This window comes from Tamandua tetradactyla, chromosome 3 (assembly GCF_023851605.1).
Source record: "Tamandua tetradactyla isolate mTamTet1 chromosome 3, mTamTet1.pri, whole genome shotgun sequence".
In the NCBI taxonomy this organism is placed as follows: domain Eukaryota; kingdom Metazoa; phylum Chordata; class Mammalia; order Pilosa; family Myrmecophagidae; genus Tamandua; species Tamandua tetradactyla.
The window spans coordinates 132,683,154-132,704,560 of record NC_135329.1 but is presented as its reverse complement, the minus strand read 5'-3'; the positions used below and the strand labels follow the sequence as shown (position 1 = coordinate 132,704,560).

Genomic DNA, 21,407 nt, shown 5'->3' with positions numbered 1-21,407 from the left:
AAAAAGAGAGATGTGGAATTTGAAGCAGGCAGGATGGTAAAATAACAACGCCATGAATGAATTTAGGGTCATCAGAATGAGGGACCAGCATTGCAGGCCGAGAGCTACATTTTGGATCTTTGAGTCTGAAATGACTATGGCACAAATACATAGAGATGGTCATAAGGCAGTTGAAGATTTGAGATAGGATCCTGAAAAAGAGGGCTTTAGAGATAGGGACTTTGTCATCATTTAACTGGAGGTACCATATGGTTATAATAGAAAATGACTCAAAAATGAAAGAATAGGAAGATAAAAGATTTAACATTGCAGGAGTAATTAGATTTAAGATGTGGGAAGAGAAAGAGGAATTAAAAGTCAGAAGAGGAGAAGACAGAGACATAAAAAGATTGATAAATTAAACAAATATTTAATTAGCACCTTCCATTTGTCAGGTACTATATTAAGCAGCAAAACAAAAAAATAAAAAACAGGAATAGACAAAAATCTCTATTGCCATGGAACTCATATCTGATGGACAGAGTAGTATAACAGGGGTCAAGGTAGAAAATAATTGTTAAGAGAATAAGAAGTCAATAATGTCAGATGCTGTAGAATAGTCAGCAATGATGAGAACTGAATAAGAGCAACAAAACATGGCTAGCATAATTTGAAATAGCACTGAAATTCCCAAGAACATGTATTACTTTTATAATCAGAAATAAGCTGTTTCCATTTGGGATAGAGACCATTATTTTCAATAAATGGTAAGTTAAAAATATATAATTTAAATAATCATATTATCTGAGATAAGTCACTAGTAGAATAGTAACTGGATCTGAGATAAGCCACTAGTAGAATAGTAACTGGAAATAAGTTCCTTAGCAAACCTGTAGTTTGCATTGTTAGCTATGCTACTCAAATTGCTTTAATCACTCACACATGATAATTAACCGGGACCTTACATAGGTTTTCTCTAGTAGTGAAAATGCTTTCCCTTCTGCAGGCCTATCCAAAAGTTCTCTATTTTTCAACCCTTTCTGGACAATAATTGACAAATATGTTTATAGTTACATTTCTCATAACAACATAGCAATCATAACAACAGAAGTGAATTGGGAAAATTCCCATCTTACATATGTTATCTTACTGTCATGAAGCATACAAGCCTCTCTGAGATATTTAGATTAAGGGAGTAGAATATTTACCACTATGCATTACTTTCTGAATTACAGACACTTTTCTTCCTCTTTTTCCTTGCTCTACTTCAGACAAATCAGTATTCAAATAACTATCTTATAAAATCTTGAAATGATGACAAGGTTGGGAGTTCTGTTCCAAATTCATGTCTCCAGTCTCTTGAAGCTCAATGATATTTTCCATTTTTTAGTTGAACTTTAAAATTTTGCTCATATTATCTGAATGTCAAACACAATCTGTTCATTTGAATATCCATGCTTTAATTCATTTATATAATTGCAATAATATAGTATTATTAATGCTAATTAGTAATTTGTCACAGGGTAATAGGATGATAAAAGTTTCAGCTATGGTACCAAGAACCAATAGTTATGCATGTTCCTGGAAACCTAGTTATCTGACTCTAACTTCTCACCCACACCAAAGCTATAAAAGGGTCATGAGGTGGAGACAGTAGACATACTTTGAAGAATCATTCTTCAGGGAGCCGTGATATAAAACTCCGCCTCTCCTTATGCCCCATATCTGTAGGAGTGTCTTCTCCACACTCAAGCTAAGAGAGTGGAATTCCACTGATATGAAGAACTTAGTATGTCCCCTGCAATGGACTGGCATATGACTTCCCCCCTGAGAAACATAAAGTCTGTCTCACTATTGAGATTGCTGCTTTGAATGGCATGCACCTCCAGAATTTATCAGGACAATAAGTACACGTGTGTTTCCTATGAATCAGATATGGACCACACACACAGGAGCAGACAGCAATTAGACTCACCAAATAAATACAAATAGAAGGTACAAGACAGAAATAAAGTTACTTTATGATTAAATCCCACAAGTATTATTCATTCAGTGTAATAGCTACAAGAGTCTTACAAATGATCATAGATCACTTATACTCAAAAAATGAGTTATTAGCCTTTAAACTCTGTGCATTTTATTGAAATAGTTGACTATGGTGATGTTATAATAAAGAGCTAAAAACGCAAAACATTTTCAAAAATTTATCTAATCTTTTCTATGGGTCAGGAGTTTTCATATACCATCTCATATATGTCTCACAATAGCTAGGCAAAAGTCTAAAAAACCAATGCAAATAACAAAATATCTTTAAAAAATAGGGCATTGTAGAGAGCCGCTTTCCGGGTTTGGCCTAGTGGACACGCTGCAGCCTGCTCTAGAGTTCCCCCCGCCCATCGAGTGAGCCAAGATGGCGCTCACATCCTGCTTTTGCAAATGACGCACACGCCCACCAACCCTATCTTCCAATCACCTCTGTATACGTGGCACTAACCTATTGGGTTTGGGCACAGTATATAAGAGGTTACCCGGACGGGGTGGGTGGAGACGACCCACAGGGAGCCGTGCCTGACGGCCGCATAGAGGTCGCTCCCCCGCGGGATATTCAGTCCCGCGCGGAACCTGTAACAGAGAATGCAAGCTTAACTCCAGTAAAGGTCTGTGCTTACAACTGCTACGTGTCTTGGATCTGTGTTTCTCACCAGCGCGGATTTGTCTGCGTCTCTCTGTCTCTCCTCATTGTCTCACCCGCCGGCCGGGGGCTTGACGCTGAGCGAGAAGTCGCGGACAAGTGGTGGCCCGTACGGGGAACCCTTCTGCTGCCTTTCCCCGAGCTGGTGAGGACGCGCATCCTGAGTTCGCAGCGGACTTCCCGCGCTTGATCACCGCGAGAAGGTGAGTACTTCTTATTACGTGAGAGTTAAGGGCTGTGGGCGTTCAGGTAGCCCCAGTGACTCGGGAGAGCTCCCCGAGTGGTTAAGGTACAGTGCCGACTGCAAGCATGGGGCAGTCAGGAAGTTCACCTTTATTACCCCCTTTAAAAACCCTTTTGAAGCAGCGGGGCATCTCAGTTAAGAAGAGTTCCCTCCTGCGGTTCCTTGACGATGTTGTTACCTTTGCCCTTTGGTTCGCCCATTCCGGTAGCCTCAGTCTGCCTTCTTGGTTAAAACTTGGTAATGACATAGAACGGGCGCGCCGGACGGGCCTTTGTATGGACCCGATCCTGGTCCCTATCTGGGAAACCGTCCGTGCTTGCCCTGAGGCGGAGAATGCTGCAGGCCTAAGTCCGTCTTCCGCCCTGCTGCAGGCACGGCACGCGCTCCAAGAAACTCAGTCAGTTTCGTCTGCGGACGGCTCCCGTAAAGGCAAGCCGCCAGAGTCAAGCGATAGTTCAGACACCTCTGACTCAGAGTCAGATGGTGATGAGACCGAGGGTGCAGACGCGCCTCCGCTGATCGATTGGGGGAGGCCCCCTGTCTCACCCACGCAGCCTTCCGCCCCGCCAGCGCCTGCTGCAGGGGCGCGGCGGCTTCCGGTGAATGGTTTTGGTGATCTCGCCAAAAACCCTCACCACGGGCTCCCTCTGGTGGCCGAATCAGGTAATTACAGTGGCTGCTCTCCAACTTCTAAGTGCTTGTTAAAAGGAATGGGATATGTCCCCGGCAAAGGCTTAGGAGCCTCATTGCACGGGCGCGCAAGGCCTATACAAGCTGTCTCCAATTCTGACAGACGAGGCCTGGGTTTTTCCTAGGGGCCACTGAGGGGAAATTCCCACCCACACCTATAAAACTAAAATGGAAGACCAGTACCCCGGTGTGGGTGCCTCAGTGGCCATTATCACAGGAAAAACTCTCAGCATTACACACTCTAGTGTCTATACAGCTAAAAGAGAGCCATATCATTCCCTCCACATCGCCTTGGAACACACCCGTATTCGTCATAAAAAAGAAATCAGGCAGATGGAGATTGTTACATGATTTAAGAACCATCAATAACTGTATGGAGCCTTTAGGACCTGTTCAAATGGGGTTACCCCTCCTCTCAGCTCTGCCAGAGCATTGGCCTATTTTCATCTTAGACATCAAAGACTTACTAAAGAAACAGAAAGGGGGAATAGGTCACGGCCTGTCCCCAAAGGCTCAACTGTCTATAGCCTTGTTTACGTACAATTTTTTAAATGAAAATGCACAAGGAATGACACCTGCCCTACAGCACACCACTCCGAGTCCTCCACATAGAGGTCTAGTCCGTTGGAAGGATGTCCTGTCAGGACAATGGCAAGGCCCTGACCCAGTGCTCAGCTGGGCCAGAGGCTCTGTTTGTGTTTTTCCCCAGGAGCCAGGACGTCAACCAGTGTGGGTTCCGGAAAGACTGGTGAGAACCGTGACATCGCCCGAGGAGGCCACGGAGCTGTTGCCTAAAAAACCAACAAGCCTTCAACCTGAACCATCAGATCAGGCCTCCAACTCTGCTGATGACGGCGGCGACTGACGAGATAGCAACGAAAGCGCCGGTCACCCTTCGATTGTTTAGAAGGGGGACCAGTTTTAATAACCCCCGTTGCCTTCGACCTTTCCAAACTGGGCGAGACTGTACAAAGTCTGTGGAACCGAGTCACCTCATGGTTCTCTTGGCCCAATTTGACTACTTGGATTCTCGTGGCAGTGGGACTATTAGTGGGCTTAGTCACTGTTAAATGTTTGTTAGAACGCTTGTTCCAGACACAGCAGCAACTACGTGTTTCTACCATGTTAGCTATGTCTTCCCAGTCAAATGTGGGTGTGCGTCCCTCCTCGATAGATAGCCCGTCTGAATCACCTGGGGCAAAGCTCTTGTCAGCAAGGTTTGTTGCAGGCTCCCTGGCCACTACCCGTGTTTAGCTAGGCACCAGAGGCTGTTAATTTTGCGCGCCTAGCCGCCTCGACGGTGGAGCTGCAGCCGCAGTCCTGGCCAGACTGGGCTTGGCTCTAGCCATTGCACCGAGGCCTCCGCAGCGTTTCCTATGCCCTGGCTGTCGCTCTCATAATCCCCGCTTGACCCAGTTGCGAGGCGAAGCACTGCAGGGAGGAGTCACGTGGTATCCAGTTCACGGACTCTCCGGTCTCTATATGAGGTGAGCATTCTGGTCGGTGCCAGAGGCTCCGTCGTGTGATGACGCGAGCCTAGTCCAGACTCCCCAAAGCACCAAACTATGTTGTGAGCCACTCAGGCCCACGGGAGCACCATCATCAATAGAGACACTGGGTACAAGAATACGGTCTACGGACCATGCCTCTTATAAAAACAAAAAGGGGGAGATGTAGAGAGCCGCTTTCCGGGTTTGGCCTAGTGGACACGCTGCAGCCTGCTCTAGAGTTCCCCCCGCCCATCGAGTGAGCCAAGATGGCGCTCACATCCTGCTTTTGCAAATGACGCACACGCCCACCAACCCTATCTTCCAATCACCTCTGTATACGTGGCACTAACCTATTGGGTTTGGGCACAGTATATAAGAGGTTACCCGGACGGGGTGGGTGGAGACGACCCACAGGGAGCCGTGCCTGACGGCCGCATAGAGGTCGCTCCCCCGCGGGATATTCAGTCCCGCGCGGAACCTGTAACAGAGAATGCAAGCTTAACTCCAGTAAAGGTCTGTGCTTACAACTGCTACGTGTCTTGGATCTGTGTTTCTCACCAGCGCGGATTTGTCTGCGTCTCTCTGTCTCTCCTCATTGTCTCACCCGCCGGCCGGGGGCTTGACGCTGAGCGAGAAGTCGCGGACAGGGCATCTCAGTTTTTAAATGTTAACTGCTCCATTAATATGCAGTAATACATCTTAAACATGACTATATATATATATATATAGTCAAGAAAGTATTAAAAAGAGGAAAAAGAAACTACAATTATACAGCATATGCACTTCAGACATTTGTGAGGGGTTTCTTTTTTGGAATGTTACTTTGAGAAATAATATGAGATTTTATTAGCAAATACTTTAAGAAATTTATCAAACTGAAATTCTTAGCCAAATGAATAAGAATAGAGACCACAGCCAACTCCTGTGCTGTACTATTTCATTCAAAGGATGTTGCCAATTTACTGGATGGGATATGAATGCTTATTCTGAAATGAAATGGATGAATTCCTATAAATATCAGATGTATTTAATAAATTCAGCAGTGTAACATATCTATTTCTGATCTGGTTTATATGAAAAAACATGATGGTTAATTTTATGTGTCAGTTTGGCTTGGTTATGGTGTCCAGTTATTTGGCCAAACACTAGCCTAGATTGTCCTGAGCTGTGATGGTATTTGGAAGATGTGATTAACATCTGCAATCGGCTGACTGTACATAAAAATTACCCTCAGAAATGTAGGTGGGATGTTCTAAGGATCTGAAGGCCTTAGAGAAAACAGCTGAGGTTTTCTGGAGAAGAAAATATGTCTTAAAATGCCTATATTAACTCTTGTCTGAGTTTCCAGACTACCACAATCCCTTGTGGATTTTAGACTGAAAACTGGGACATCAGCTCTTGTTAGAATTTCCAGCCTGCTAGTCCTATGGATTTCAGACTTGCCAGCCCCCACAATTGAAGAGACTAAATCTCTTCACACATAGGTGTGTGTGTGTGTATGTGTTCTGTCGGTTATATTTATGTGGAGAACCCTGAGGATAGCAACAAGATCCTGGTACTGTCTTTTTCTGAAATGTATTATCTGGGTGATAGGTATCATGGCCAAATCTCATCAGAGTCAAAAGAAATACTTCTAATAAGCCTCTGTGTTGGCTGTTCAGGAAAAAAGTCATTACTTTGAATAGTGATGTTAAAAAAAAGCATAAATTGCAATTTTAGAGTAATACTAAGAAACCAATTACATCTTTCCATGGCACCTACCCAATATGGGGCAGCACAGCCACCCTAGTTTTGCAGGAAAGCGTGTTCTGACTACCTGCTCACTTAACAGAGATTATATTTACATTTCATAGCAGCCAGGCCTCAACGCTGGCATTGTGGTTGTTATGTTTTTTGAAACATTTTCTCTCATCACAATTTTCTTTTTTTTTTTATTAATTAAAAAAAATTAACACAACATTTAGAAATCATTCCATTCTACATATGCTATCAGTAATTCTTAATATCATCACATAGATGTATGATCATCATTTCTTAGTACATTTGCATCGATTTAGAAAAAGAAATATATAGTTTTTCTTGTTTTTTATATATATTTTTTGTATTTTTTATTTTTATTTTTTCTCTATATTATCATTTTATTTCTTTTTCTGTTGTCTTGCTATTTCTTTTTCTAAATCATCACAATTTTCAAAGGCTTACTTCATTTATCTGTGCCTATAATTTGGGTTTCTGTAACATTTATTACACATCTAGCCCCTAAAGCTCAATTGTTGGGTCTAATAGCCTTAAATTCAAGACTTTGTGTTTCCCTGTAAAGCATGAGGACCACTCATCACATATCCTTAAAATACATCGGCGATGACTCCCAGGGAGGAGCCTGGTCCTAGCACTGTGGGATCAACAATGCCTTCCTGACCAAAAGAGGGAAAAGAACTGTAACAAATGAGGTATCAGTGGCTGAGAGAGTTTAAATAGAGTCAAGAGGCTACTTTGGAGGCCACTTTTACCCAAGCTTCAGTTAGATATTGCTACTTATCATAGCTTGCTAAACCCTAACCAAAACCATTCCAGACAATCCTAAAGAACACCTAGGGCAATATATAAGATTCTACAAATGTTCCATGCACTAGGGTAGCTGTCCAGAAACCTACAAGCTCGAGATGAGCCCAGGACCAGATAAATCCTGAAACCTAGAGGCCCCAGCCTCTTGAGAACATCAGATAGTTCCATCTCCCTACCCCATCTTAGTGACAGACCCTTCCATCATGAAAAAGTTAGAATGGACATAGTCCAAATACCCCTAATCAGTGGGACAAAGAGTGAAGGTGATGGTAAAGTTATACCGAGAAGGTAGGGTTTAACAAATGAGTATGATTGCTGAATCATTATATTGATATTTCTTTTAGTCTCCAGTATCTCAGAGCAGCTAGAAGGAAAAACCTAAAATTGTGGAATTGTAAACCATATCAAACTCTGAAATCTGTTCTACATTAAACGTTGTACTGGGCTTTGAAATTTATCGCTTTTTTGTATATATGTTATTATTCACAAATAAGAAAAAATATCAATTGTGATGACAAAATAATATTTATTCCTTCAGGCTTCCAATGTTCTGGAACAGCTAGAATGAAAAATCTGAAATGATGGTATGGTAGCCTATGACAAACTCTGGTATCTGTTTTGTAACTACTATTAATGAGTGCTTTGAAAACTACTGCTTTTTTCTTTCTTTGCTTTGTATATATGTTATATTATACAATTAAAAAGTTAAAATAAAAAAAAAAGATTCAATGTTTCCCCAATAAAGCATGAGGACCACTCACCACACATCTTTAAAATACTAGCCGTACGTGGGCAATGACTCCCAGGGAGGAGCCTGGCCCTCGCATCATGGATCAACAATGCCATCCTGACCAAAAAGGGGAAAAGAAGTGTAACAAATAAGGTATCAGTAGCTGAGAGTGTTCAAACAGACCCAAGAGGCTACTCTGGAAGTCTCTCTTACACAAGCTTCAGTTAGACATTTTTGCCTATCATAGCTTGCTTAACCCCAACCAAAACCATTCCTGACAATCCTAAAGAACACCTAGGGAATTATATAAGATTCTACAAAGTTTTCATGCACTGGGGTAACTTTGCAGAAACCTACAACTGCCAGAATGTTGGTTCCCTACACCAGGTGAGTCCTGAAATGCAGAGGAGCCAGCCTCTCCAGAACATCAGCTAATTCCATTTCCCTATCCCATATTATCGATAGCCCCTTCCAACATTAAAAAGTTAGAATGGCCATAGCCCAAATACCCCTAAAGAGTGGGAGAAAGATCAAAGGTATGGTGGGGTTATGCAGAGAAGGTAGGGTTTAACAAATGAGTGTGATTGCTGAATCATTATGTTGATATTTCCTTTTTAAAAATATTTGTATTGATAAAATTTAACATACAAACATTCTTGACATACAAACATTCCATACATGGTGTACAATAAGTGGCTCATAATGTCATTACATAGTTATGTATTCATCACCATGATCATTTTTTGAACACTTGCATCACTCCAGAAAAAGAAATAAAAAAGAAAAAACTCATATATACCATACCCCTTACCCCTCCCTCTCATTGACCACTAGTATTTCCATCACCCCAATTTATTTTAACTTTTGTTTCCCCTATAATTTATTTTTTATGCATATTTTTTACTCATCTTTCCATACCCTAAATAAAAGGACCATCAGACACAAGGTTTCACAATCACACAGTCACATTATAAAAGCTATATCATTATATCTTCAAGAAACAAGCTACTGGAACATGGCTCTACAAAATTTCAAGTACTCCCTTCTGTCGTTCCAACACATCATAAACTAAAAAGGGGATATCTATATAATGCATAAGAATAACATCCAGGATAATCTCTTGACTCTGTTTGAAATCTCTCAGCCACTGACACCTCATTTTTTCTCATTTTTCTTGCCCCCTTTAGGTCAAGAAGATTTTCTCAATCCCTCAATCCCGGTTCCCATCTCATCCTGGGATTTCTGTCCCATATAGCCAGGGAGATTTACACCCCTGGACATAAGATCCCAGATAAGAGGGGGAGGGCAGTGAGTTCACTTGCCCTGTCGGCTTAGAGAAAGAAGCCACATCTGAGCATCAAAGAGTTTCTCTGGGGGTGACTCTTGGGCCTAATTTTAAGTAGGCATAGACTATCCTTTGCAGGAATAACTTTCACAGGGGCAAACCCCAAGATTGAGGGCTCAACCTATTAATTTTGTTGTCCCCACTGCTTGCTAGAATAGCAGAAATTTTCCAAATGGGAAGTCAAATATTTCCCCCTTTCTCCCCATTCCCCCAAGGGGACTTTGCAAATACTTCTTTATTCACTGTCCAAATCACTCTGGGATTTAATTGATGTTTCTTTTCATTTTCAGTGTCTTGGGGAAGCTAGTAGTAAAAACCTAAAAGGATGGAACCTTAATCCATACCAAACTCTGAAATGTATCCTACAACTAATCATTGTGATGTGCTTTGAAATTTATTGCTTTTTGTATATATGTTATTTTTCACTGAAAAGAAAAAAAAAGGTTGATTGTGATTATAAATGCACAGCTATTGTGAACCATTGATTGTGCACTTTGGATAATTGTATGGTATGTGACTATATAACATATATCAATAAAAAATTAATTAATTAAAATACTAGCCATAAGATAATTATGAGGAAATAAGACCCTCACAGGTATTAATATTATAAGAGGATTTGAAAGTCTGATAGGGTATCAGGTATTTAAAAAGACTACTCTAAGACACAACAATACATAGATAATAGAGAAAATTATGCTTTATTAAAGCAAGATAATATATTCAAGGGTAAGAGGTTTTTTGAGTTCAAAACAGCACATGGTTCCCTTTCTCTGGTTTTCATTCTTTAAAACAGAAATAATTTTATAGGCAAAAGTCCTTTTATGCTCATCCTACAACATTTTTAATATCATAAAGAGAGATTCAGATTGTTTGGGTACAGCAAATGTTCAAAATGTGTTATTCAGTACCTATTTTTATTAACACTTCTGTGTACCTTAAAATAGTTTGATATATAGCATAAAACTTACAGTACTATCAAAATCAGTTTTCTAAATTAGCATAACTATTTCTTCTATCTTAACTATTTTATTAATTTTATAAGAAAAGCTGAAAACATACAGCATTGTAACATAAACTACAGCCAAGAGAATGGTTGATCAAAATAAGGCTCTGTTTCTGTATTTACCAAAATGTATAATGTAAAGAAATGACAGAGTAGAGAAAATTGCATTACAATGTAAAGGTTGGAGCCCTTTAGGAAATCTGCACACACATCAAAAGCCACCATAAAGAGAATAAAAGGATAAGTCACAAATGTGAAAAGATATGTACAACATGTAAAACCGCAAAGGTATTATATTGATAATATATAAAGGGCTACTATAAATCAGTAAGAAAAGTCCAAAAAGCAAGCATAAGACTAGGATAGGCACTTCATGGAAGAGACTATCCAAATGGCCAAAAGACACATGCAAAGTTGCTCAACATCTTTAATAAACAATAAATGTAATTTAAACCCATAGGCTAGCATTAAAACATTAGTGGGATGGCTAACATTAAGAAAACTGAAATGATCAAGTGTTGGCAAGAATGTGGGACAGCATAAATTTGCACACATTGCTGGTGGGAATGTAAATTAGTACACCACTTTGGAAAACAGGATGGAATTATCTCCCACATACTGTACCCTATGATACAGTCATAGATCATTTCATTCCTAGGTATAATAAATGCACATTTGCACAAAGATATATACAAAATGTTCACAGCAATATTATTCCTAATAGCTTTAAATTGTAGAGGATGCAAGTGACCACAATAGAGAACGCATGAAGGGACTGTGGCATATTCAAATAAATGAGTACTATACTGTAAAGATACAGCCAAAACCTAATATTGAACAACATAGCCAGACACAAACAAATACCTTCTATGTGATTCCATTTATAAAGTTCAAAACAGGCAAAACACACAGTCTATGAAGACAGGATAGAGATCCTTTTGTGGAGGAAAGAGAGTGTAGTGAGTGGGATTGAACATGAAGAGGCTTCTGGAGAGGCAGCCCAGGTAATAAGTAGTTCAGTGGATGTTTCTTTGTGGTAATTCATTGAATTGTACATTTATATTTTTATGTATCAACACTTATTAATACCATTGTTATACTTTACAATAATTTTTTAAAAAACACTTTGATATCCTTATATATCACCTAATTGAGAGTTAAAATAGGAACTGAGAACAGTTGCCTCCGAAAAAAATTGCTCTTAGAAGTCATGTTTTCTATAATTGGTTCATTTCTCCTCAACCATGTGCACAATCTACCATCTAAGAGTGGAAAACTCCTAGATTTAATTCCAGGCCTGTGCTAGTTTATATAGTACCTTTGCACTAATTAGAAAAGGATACCCCCTCTATACGCAATGAATTAGAAAAAGGTGGCTTTTCTGGTCTAAAGAATTAGAAAAACACACCCTCTCTGGGAAAAGGTACTCTATGGGAATAGAATTTGAATCCCGGGCGGGCCACGGTGGCTCAGCAGGCAGGAATGCTTGCCTGCGATGCCAGAGGACCCGGGTTCAATTCCCGGTGCCTGCCCATGTAAAAAAAAAAGAAAATAGAATTTGAATCCCATGGCCAGCTTGATTTCAGCACCACTTCTCCTCTAGTCCCTCTGTGCAGAGCAGAGAGCACCCAACTATGGGGGCAACCATGTCTGGCTTCAAATTAATGCTCACTGGTGCAAGGAACAAAAAAGATTGGATATGCAAAGTGTTTTCATTGGCAATAGCCCAATGGGCAAGGAATGCTCAAAACATGAAATATAATAAACCAAGACTGCCAAAAGACACTGTGCCATCCATAACAGTAGCCACTAGTCACGTTTGGCCATAGGGAATTTATATGTGGCTAGGCCAAATTGAGATATTCTGTAAATATAGAAAAGATATTTATTGTACTAAGTTCAAAGACTTAGTAAATGAAAAGAAGGTAAAATATCTCATTAATATTATATTGTATACTGAAATTATAATATGTTGGGTATATTAACAAAATTTTTAAAATTTAATATTATTTAAATTTATATTATTAAAGATAATTATTTAAATTAATTTCATCTATTTCTTTTTACTTTTCTTAATGTAACCTCTAGAAATTTTAAAGTTACATATGTGGCTTGCATTTATGATTCAATAGCATATTTCTTTTGAACAGTACTGCTTTAGAAAATTGAAATTTTTCTTAACAATCATTTATTGTCCTCTGTGTACAAAGCACAGTGTGGCAGTTAGTTTCAGGTGTCAACTCGGCCAGATAAAGATGCCTAGCTTTGTTGCTGTGGACATGAGTCAATTGCATATGAAGCTCATCTGTTGCTGATTTCATCTACAGTAGGCTAGGAGACGTGCCTGCTGCAATGAATGATGTTTGATTTAATTGGCTGGAAGCTTAAATGAGAGAGCTCAATGTAACACAACCCAAGCAGCTCAGCATACCTCATCTCAGCACTAGCAGCTCAGCCCAGGCCTTTGGAGATACAGAAAGGAATCACCCCTGGGAAAGTTGTTGGAACCCAGAGGCCTGGAAAGCAAGCCAGCAGAGATGACCCTGTGCCCTTCCCATGTAAAAAAGAACCTCAGTTGAAAGTTAGCTGCCTTTCCTCTGAAGAACAATACATTTTTAAGTAAATAAATCCCCTTTTATTAAAAGCCAATCCATCTCTGATGTGTTACATTCCAACAGCTAGCAAACTAGAACACATAGTAATATAGAACCAGAATAATTCACAGATCCTGCCCTTCAGGAACTTGGAATATAGTTGAAGACAATACTATTACATAAAAACAACTGAGTGATGAAACTAAGTACAGATGTATAGTTGAAGCAGAGTCTGGATTCAGACCATGCAGACTCTCTACTACTAATTATGTAATGATATTGGGCAAAAGCTATATGTACTAAAATAACATCTACCTCATAAAGTTATTTTGATAATTGAGTTAATAAGAGGGAAATCCTTAGACTAATGCTACTATGTAGTAAATATTCCATACATGTAGCTGTGTTAAGTGTAAAATGAATGTCAAACGTAGTAAACACTTTAGATCAAGTAAATTGCTTTTCTAGGGAAAGTGTAAAGATATCATTCTCTATATTTAATTTAATTTAAGCTGCAGGGGAAAGTGACTTTCAGTGAGACACACTCTTATAACTCCATTACTCCTAAAACTATAAGCATCTCCCAAAAATAATCATGCTGTGTCTTTATATTTCTCTATTCAGGTCTCTTTATTTGTTCTTAGAAACACAAGAAGAATATTAAAATAAATGATCTAAAGTTTCTCCCATCCTAATAAAATAGAAAGAAACATCTTCTTTCAGCCTACATTTTTGTCTAGAGCTTGACCAAGTTCTTATCTTTTCCACTAGGCTTCCTGAAACAGTTCATTCCTTCAGTCATTCCACAAATATTTATTGGAGATTTACTATGAGAGGCTACAGAGACAAATGGGTGCTACATAGTCCAAACCCTCATGGAAACTGTACTCTAATTAGTAGACATTTAATTAATTACATGTGCACTAGAAAAGGGGTAAGTTCAGGTTGCCAGATGGCTCTAGATTATCAAATTGCCATTTCTTTTCAAATCATGGAAAATCTGACTTATTCCTCTAATATTCCACTAAAAGTGTTAATGACTTTCATAATGCTAAATCCACTGTGCCTGTTTGAAAGGATTATGTACGCTTGAAAAGCCACGTTTAAATCCTGATCCAATCTTATGGAGCAACATTTCCTTTAATCCCTTTCCTACAACATAGAATGGAAACTTGATTGGATTATCTCTGCAGAGATCTGACTGCTCTAATTTTGGGTATTAATCTAGGTTTAGAGGGAGATGTGACTACACCCATTTCAGGTTAGGTCTTGATTAGTTTACTGGAATCTTTTAAAAGAGGAAGCATTTTGTAGAAAGCTTAAGAACAACAGGAGATCCAACAGAATCATGAGAAACATGAGAGCCCATACAGCCAGAGACCTTAGGAGATGAGGAAGGAAAATGCCCCTGGGGCAGCTTCATGATGACAGAAGCCTAGAGAGAAAGCTAGCAGATGTTGCTTAGTTCACCATGTGCCTTTTCAGTTATGAGAGAAATCCTGAACTTCATCGGCCTTTCTTGAGTGAAGGTAAACTCTTGTCAGTAACTTAATTTGGACATTTTTATAGACTTGCTTTAATTGGGACATTTTCATGGTCATAGAATATAAACTAGAAAATTCTTAAATTCCCCTTTTAAAAAGCCACTCCATTTCTGGTATATTGCATTCTAGCAGCTAGCAAACTAGAACAGCAGTTAACAGTGTTTACTTCACTGTACTTCTCTTGCACATTTTTCAGTGTTGATCACTTACTCTGAAAGTCTCTATTCTCTTTGCTTTTCATGAAAATACTTTCACCTTTTTTTATTCTGACATTCTGACTTCATTTGAGTCCCCTTTATTATATTGTTTCCTACTTTTCCTGATCTCTTATCATTTTTGTTCCCAAGGGTTCCAAGTTTGAATCAATCTTCTCACTCAATATTTTCCCTTTCGCTGATTTCCTCCATGTTCTTGATTTTAAATTCTGTCCCTATCTCTGTGCTGGCAAATCCCCTAAGCCTCAGTCTCCTGTAATCATTTACACATTTAATAAATATTTATTGAGCACCTACTATGTACTCAATAGTGTCCTAGAACTGGGAATATAGCATTTAATAATACAAAGAAGTTTTTTTCTCTTCTTAAAGTTTTTATTATAATTGGAAAGACAGCAATAAACAAATAACTATGATTTAATTTAGTGAGACTTTTGGCTTCCCCTTGAGATGTAGAAAGTTGTAAAGAACGTGACTCCCCCTACCCACACATAAAGCAAGACGATCTGTAGATTCACAGCTTGTCCAGGATCCATCTGAGAACTGATGTCTCAGAGCAACCAACTAATATAAAATTTAAGCAAAGGCATGCCTGTAAGGACAAACAAGAACCAGCACTTGCTTTGCTGAGTGGGTGACTCTGAGCACCAGCGAGCAATTGTCACATAAATAGCAATGGTATACTGGCAGAAGGGCAAGAACACAGAGAAAGAACCTCTGAGGCACAACAGAAAAGGAAGACTGAAGCTGAGGGCGAAGCAAACTTTAAAAGAAAGAACTTCTACAAAACAAATCCATATTCTAAACACATGAAAACACATAATAATGCTAGAGGAATTTGAAGCTGTGCTACACTGAGAATAACCATAGCAACAGCAGGGAAGAATATATAAATAGACAGTTTCAGTCAGAGACTTCAAAACTCCTCTTTCAGTAATAATAGAAATGGGAAAAGAAAATCAGTAAGGACATAAAAGACATTAACCAACTTGACTTAATCAACCAATTTGGCTTAACCCAACAGCAGTAGTATAATACAGACTCTTTAAAGTGCACATAAAAAAAAAACACCAAGGTAGTTCATATTTGAGCCATCAAACAAAACTTTAAAATAATAGAAGTTGTGGAAAGTATATTCTCTGAATTTAAAGGAATTAAAGTAGAAATCATTAAAAGAAAGATTATTAGAAATAGCCAAATATTTGAAACATTTCTAAATTTCATGGGAATTAAAAAAAATGTACGTGGATGAAAATGAAAATACAATATGTTAAAATTTGTGGGCTGCAGTAAAGCAATGCTTAGAGTAAAATTTATAGCATTAAATACTTATATTAAAAAAGAAGGAAGGTCTCAATTGAGCGATTTAAGCCTCCATTTTAAGAAACTAGATAAAGAAGAACAAATGGATAGGGAAATAAAACATAGTTTACCAATATCAGGAATGAAATAGACAACATTATCACAGAGCCCTGGACTTCTAATGCATTATAAAAGAATACTATGAACAACTCTATGCTCTTAAATTTGACAACTTAGGTGAAAACAGATCAATTCCCTAAAAGACACAAACTTCCATAATTCACTAAAGAAAAAAAATTAGCCTGAATATAACTGTGTTTGTCAGAGAAAATGAATTCATAGTTTTAAAATCTCCTCAAAAAGAGAGAGAAAATATGGTAAACTATTAAACTTTACCATCAGGGTAACCCCTGATACTGCGTCAAACTTTAGGGACACCCAAATGAATAAGTCATGTCCTTGATCCTGAGGCTTACTCTTGTGAAGCTTATGTAGGTAGCACAGAAGCTTAGACTACTTATAGGCATGCCTAACAGTTACTTCTGGAGGACCTCATTCGTTGCTCAGATGTGGCCTTACTCTTTCTAAGCCCAACACGGCAAGTGAAATCATTGCCCTCCCCTCTACATGGGACAAGACATCCAGGGGCGGAAGTTTCCCTGGCGACATGAGAGATGACTCCCAGGGATGAATTCTGCCTGGCACCATGGGACCAACAACTCCATCCTGACTAAAAAGGGGAAAGGAAGTGTAACTAATAAAGTTTCAGTGGCAGAGACAGTTCAAATTGAGTCAAGCTGCTACTCTGGAGGTTGCTCTTACACAAGCTTCAGTTTGACATTGCTACCTATCATACCTACCAACCCCCAACCAGGACCATTCCAGCCAATCCTAAAGAACACCTAGTGCAATACATAAGATTCCACAAGGGTTCCATGCACTAGTATAACTGTCCAGAAACCTACAACCTCCAGATGGTTCTCTGGACCACACAGTTCCCGAAACCTACAGGGTCCAGCCTCTCCAGAACATCAGATAGTTCCATCTCCCTACCCCATATTAGTGATAGACCCTTCCAACATGAAAAAGTTACAATGCCCATAGCCCAAACATCCCTAAAGAGAGGGATAGAAAGATCAAAGATGATGGTGGAGTCATACAGAAAAGACAGGATTTAACAAATAAATATGATTGCAGAATCATTAAATTGATATCTCTTTTAGTCTCCAGTGTCTTAGAGCAGCTAGAAGTAAAAATCTAAAATTGTGGAATTGTAAATCATATCAAACTTTGAAATATGTTCTACAACTCATTGTGGTGCTGTGCTTTGGAATTTATTGCTTTTTTGTATAAATGCTGTTTATCACAAAAAAGAAAAAAAGTCAATTGTGATGATAAAAAAAATTATTTATGCTTTCTAGCCTCTTATATTCTGGAGCAGCTAGAAGGAAAAATCCAAGTGGATTGTAAGGTAGCCCATGACAAACTCTGGGATCTGTCCTGTAACTACTTGTTGAGGGGTCCTTTGGGAACTATTACTTTTATATTTCTTTGCTTTGTATATACGACATATTATACAATAAAAAAGTTAAAAAAAAATAACTCCCTAAAAAGAAAATTTGAGGCACAGATGGAATCAATGGGGAATTTTACAGACATTTAAGGAAGAAATAATGCTAACTCTACAAATCTCTTTCATAAAATATAAGGAGAGAAAACAATTCTCACAGTTCCAAAGATGTTAAAAGAAAACTGCATATTATTATTCTTCTTAAATATAAATTCAGATATTCCCAAGAAAATATTAGCAAATCAAATTCAGGAAAGATGTGTAAAAATATTAACATATAAAAGGGATACAATATAATGAGGTATAGTTTATTCTAGGAAGGAAGGAAGGCTGATTGAATATTTTAAAAAAAAAACTAAAAATTAACTCAAAATGGATCAGAAACTTAAAGGAAATACATAAAACTGTTAGGAGAAAACACAGGGGGAAATCTTTGTGACCTGAGTTAGTCAAGGCATTTTTAGATATAACAACAAAAGTGTAATTATTTTTAAAATTATAAATCAGATTTTATAAAAACTTAAAGATTTGGGCTATGAAAGTCAGTTAAGAGAGTGAAAAAGCAACCTTTTTCATTCTTCAACCTTGGAGAAAAGATTGACTAATTATATTTCTGATAAAGGGCTTATTACCAGAATATCTAAAGAGCTCTCCAAACTAAACAGTAAGAAAATTAAAAACCCAATTTGAAAAAGACAAGGGAATCTCAGTGGACACTTCAACAATGAAAAGATGCTCAACCACTAGTTACTAGGAAAATATAAATTAAAGCCACATAAAATGCTACTATACACTGATTAGAATAGTTTACAAAAAAATCCCAACAATATTCAGCGCTGATAAGATGTGGTGCAACTGGAATTCACATGCGTTGCTAGTTGGAAAACAAAATGGTATAGATACTCTGGAAAATAGTTTCACAGTTTCCTTTAAAATGAAACATTAACTTACCATATGACTTACCAGTGCTCCCACTCTTTGTTATTTACTCAAAATAAATGAAAATGCATTTCATGCAAAACCTGCATGCTAATATTAATAGCAGCTTTACCCATAATGGCCCCAAATTGGAAACAACCCAAATGTCCTTCAACCAGTGAATGACCACACTGAACAATCTTAAGTGCATTTTTCTAACTGAAAGAATCCAGACCCCATTTATATGACATTTTATAAAAAGCAGAAGTGTATGGAAAGAAAAAATATATATGGTTGCCAGGAACAGGGTGTGAAGGAGGAACTGACAAAAAAAAACAAAAAAAGAGCACCTTGAGGAAATTCTGGGGACTGTAGAACTGTTCTGTTTCATAACTCTGGTGGCGGATGGGTCACACCATGCATTTGTCAAAACTCAAAGAAATGTACATCATGAAGAGTTACTTTACATATGTAAAGCCAAAAATAAATAGTGATAAGTACCACCGAGAAAAATAAAACTAAAAATAAAGAATATTTTTAGATATTCTGTAAGTTGCTTAAAATCAACACAATCAAATCTAAATTCATTTTCTCGTCTCTAAATTATGCTTATCTTCCTCTTACAGCCACTTTCTTAGTTAATGTACTATTCGTACCAGTTATCAAAATAAAATCTGAGAAGTTATCACAGAGTTTTCCCTCTTCTTACCAATCGATCACCAATGTCCGCTGCTGATTTATCTCCTAAATATTTTCAGTTCTGTCTTCTCTCCAGTCCTACAATCATTGCCTGAGTTTAGAATTTCATCATTTCCTATCTGTTCTTTAATAATCCTTAACTCTTGGCTTTCTTCTCTTTAAGCCATTTTCCTCATGGATTTTAGAATGACTTATATAAAAGGCAAAACTAATCATGTTTGTCCCCTGCTTAAAACTCTTATAAATCCCAGTTTTTAAATAACATGGCACTGAGGGTCTTTATGACCTAAATAGTCCTGAAAATTTCTAATAAGGTTTGTGTATGTTTCATTCTAATGAATATTACATAAAATATATTAAATATCTTTCTATTAATATTTAATAATCCAAGGTTTTATGTAAATTCACTCTTTTCTATAATATAACATGGGGGTCCAAGAGACTACAAGTCTACCAGTCCAAGTACTCAGACAGTAAACTATTTATTAAGTATGTATAATAAAGCTCCGTACTTACATGCCAAAGAAAAAGAAAAAAACTATCCTCATCTAAGAAAACAAAATTGTACACTTTCAACAAAATCCAATGAGTGGGTATTATCTGGAATATCCAAAAATATGTGAATCTGTTTTGTATATTGATTAAGGAAAAATTAGCTGATTGTTCTCAAATACCCCTTACCCCCAGAATGTTGAGCCTTTTTTGTCTTTAGTTCTTTACTGGTCAAGTCAAGTTATTTTGACTGAGTGAAAGTTCATTCTGAATATTAAGAAAGTTTGGATTAAATAACTAAGCAATATATTTTTTTACCTTCTAAATTATGTTTTTAATTTTAACTTTTAATTAATTTGACTTGTGATTTTAAAGTATCTATGCAGGCCAATATTCTACTTTAGCCTCTTAGAAATCTTTAGATAATTTTCATGTTTAAACTGTATTTGAAAATTCAACATCCAGTTAAAATATGTGTGATTTAAAATATGAAAAGCAACACTTTCTATAAATGAAGAAAATTTGTATCTGAGCCCCATTTAAGACTAATGATTATGAGATTAGAAAAAAGGGTATTGATATTTCTGTCTCATGAAATTATCTTCCAAGTAAACAAAAATATTTGCATATCTAAAGTAATATTTTAATTCTATTATAACCTGAAAAGTCAATAAAATTAGGAAGAAACAGGAAGAGTTGAAAATAAAAATATCTAAAATAATAGCAAACCATTATTAAGCATTATCAGTATGATAAAGACATATTAAATATGTCTTTATCAGCTACTGTTTCTTTTTCTGGGGTACTTATATCAAAGCAATTTCTCATCACAATAATGACAACTTAGCCTTCTTGTTTTTCCACATCTTATTATAACTTCTATAGTTTAATGTTCAATTCTTCATAACATTGTTTTTTTATCCACTCCAGATTTCATAGTGAATGTATTCAAATCTACTTCCCCTACACCATCACTGATATATTTTATGATTAAAAATACCAGCATCTCAATAGTCATATACTTGGCAGAGAAAATCCAAATTTTCCAAATACTTAACTTAAAATTCAACCTAAAATTGAGGTCCTTGGAATTGTTTCTATAAAATTGAAAAGTAAATTGGCATTCATATTTCCAAGTAAATTATTCTTTTAGATTATATACCTATATATACTCCCCTATTACATAAATTGTATTTACCACAACTATTCTATCTTCAAAGACAAACATTAATCCATTTAAAAGCATTTTCGACAATTCTGATTTATGCACCTATTCTCAACTCCCATTAGTGGATAAAAATGATATGAAATAAGCCCACAGATTTCAAAACA

At 37.4% G+C, this 21,407-nt stretch overlaps 1 protein-coding gene and 1 long non-coding RNA gene across 2 annotated transcripts in view; one reads left to right on the top strand and one right to left on the bottom strand.

The window, feature by feature from the left end:
- The window catches only part of SLC4A10 (solute carrier family 4 member 10), a 263,964-nt gene that overhangs the window by 158,751 nt on the left and 83,806 nt on the right, over window positions 1-21,407 (bottom strand). The gene's annotated exons all lie outside the window — the stretch shown is intronic.
- LOC143677683 (uncharacterized) lies at window positions 2,312-5,626 on the top strand. The gene is made up of 2 exons (XR_013172804.1): window positions 2,312-2,874; window positions 4,315-5,626. It is a non-coding gene; the product is annotated as an uncharacterized LOC143677683 (long non-coding RNA).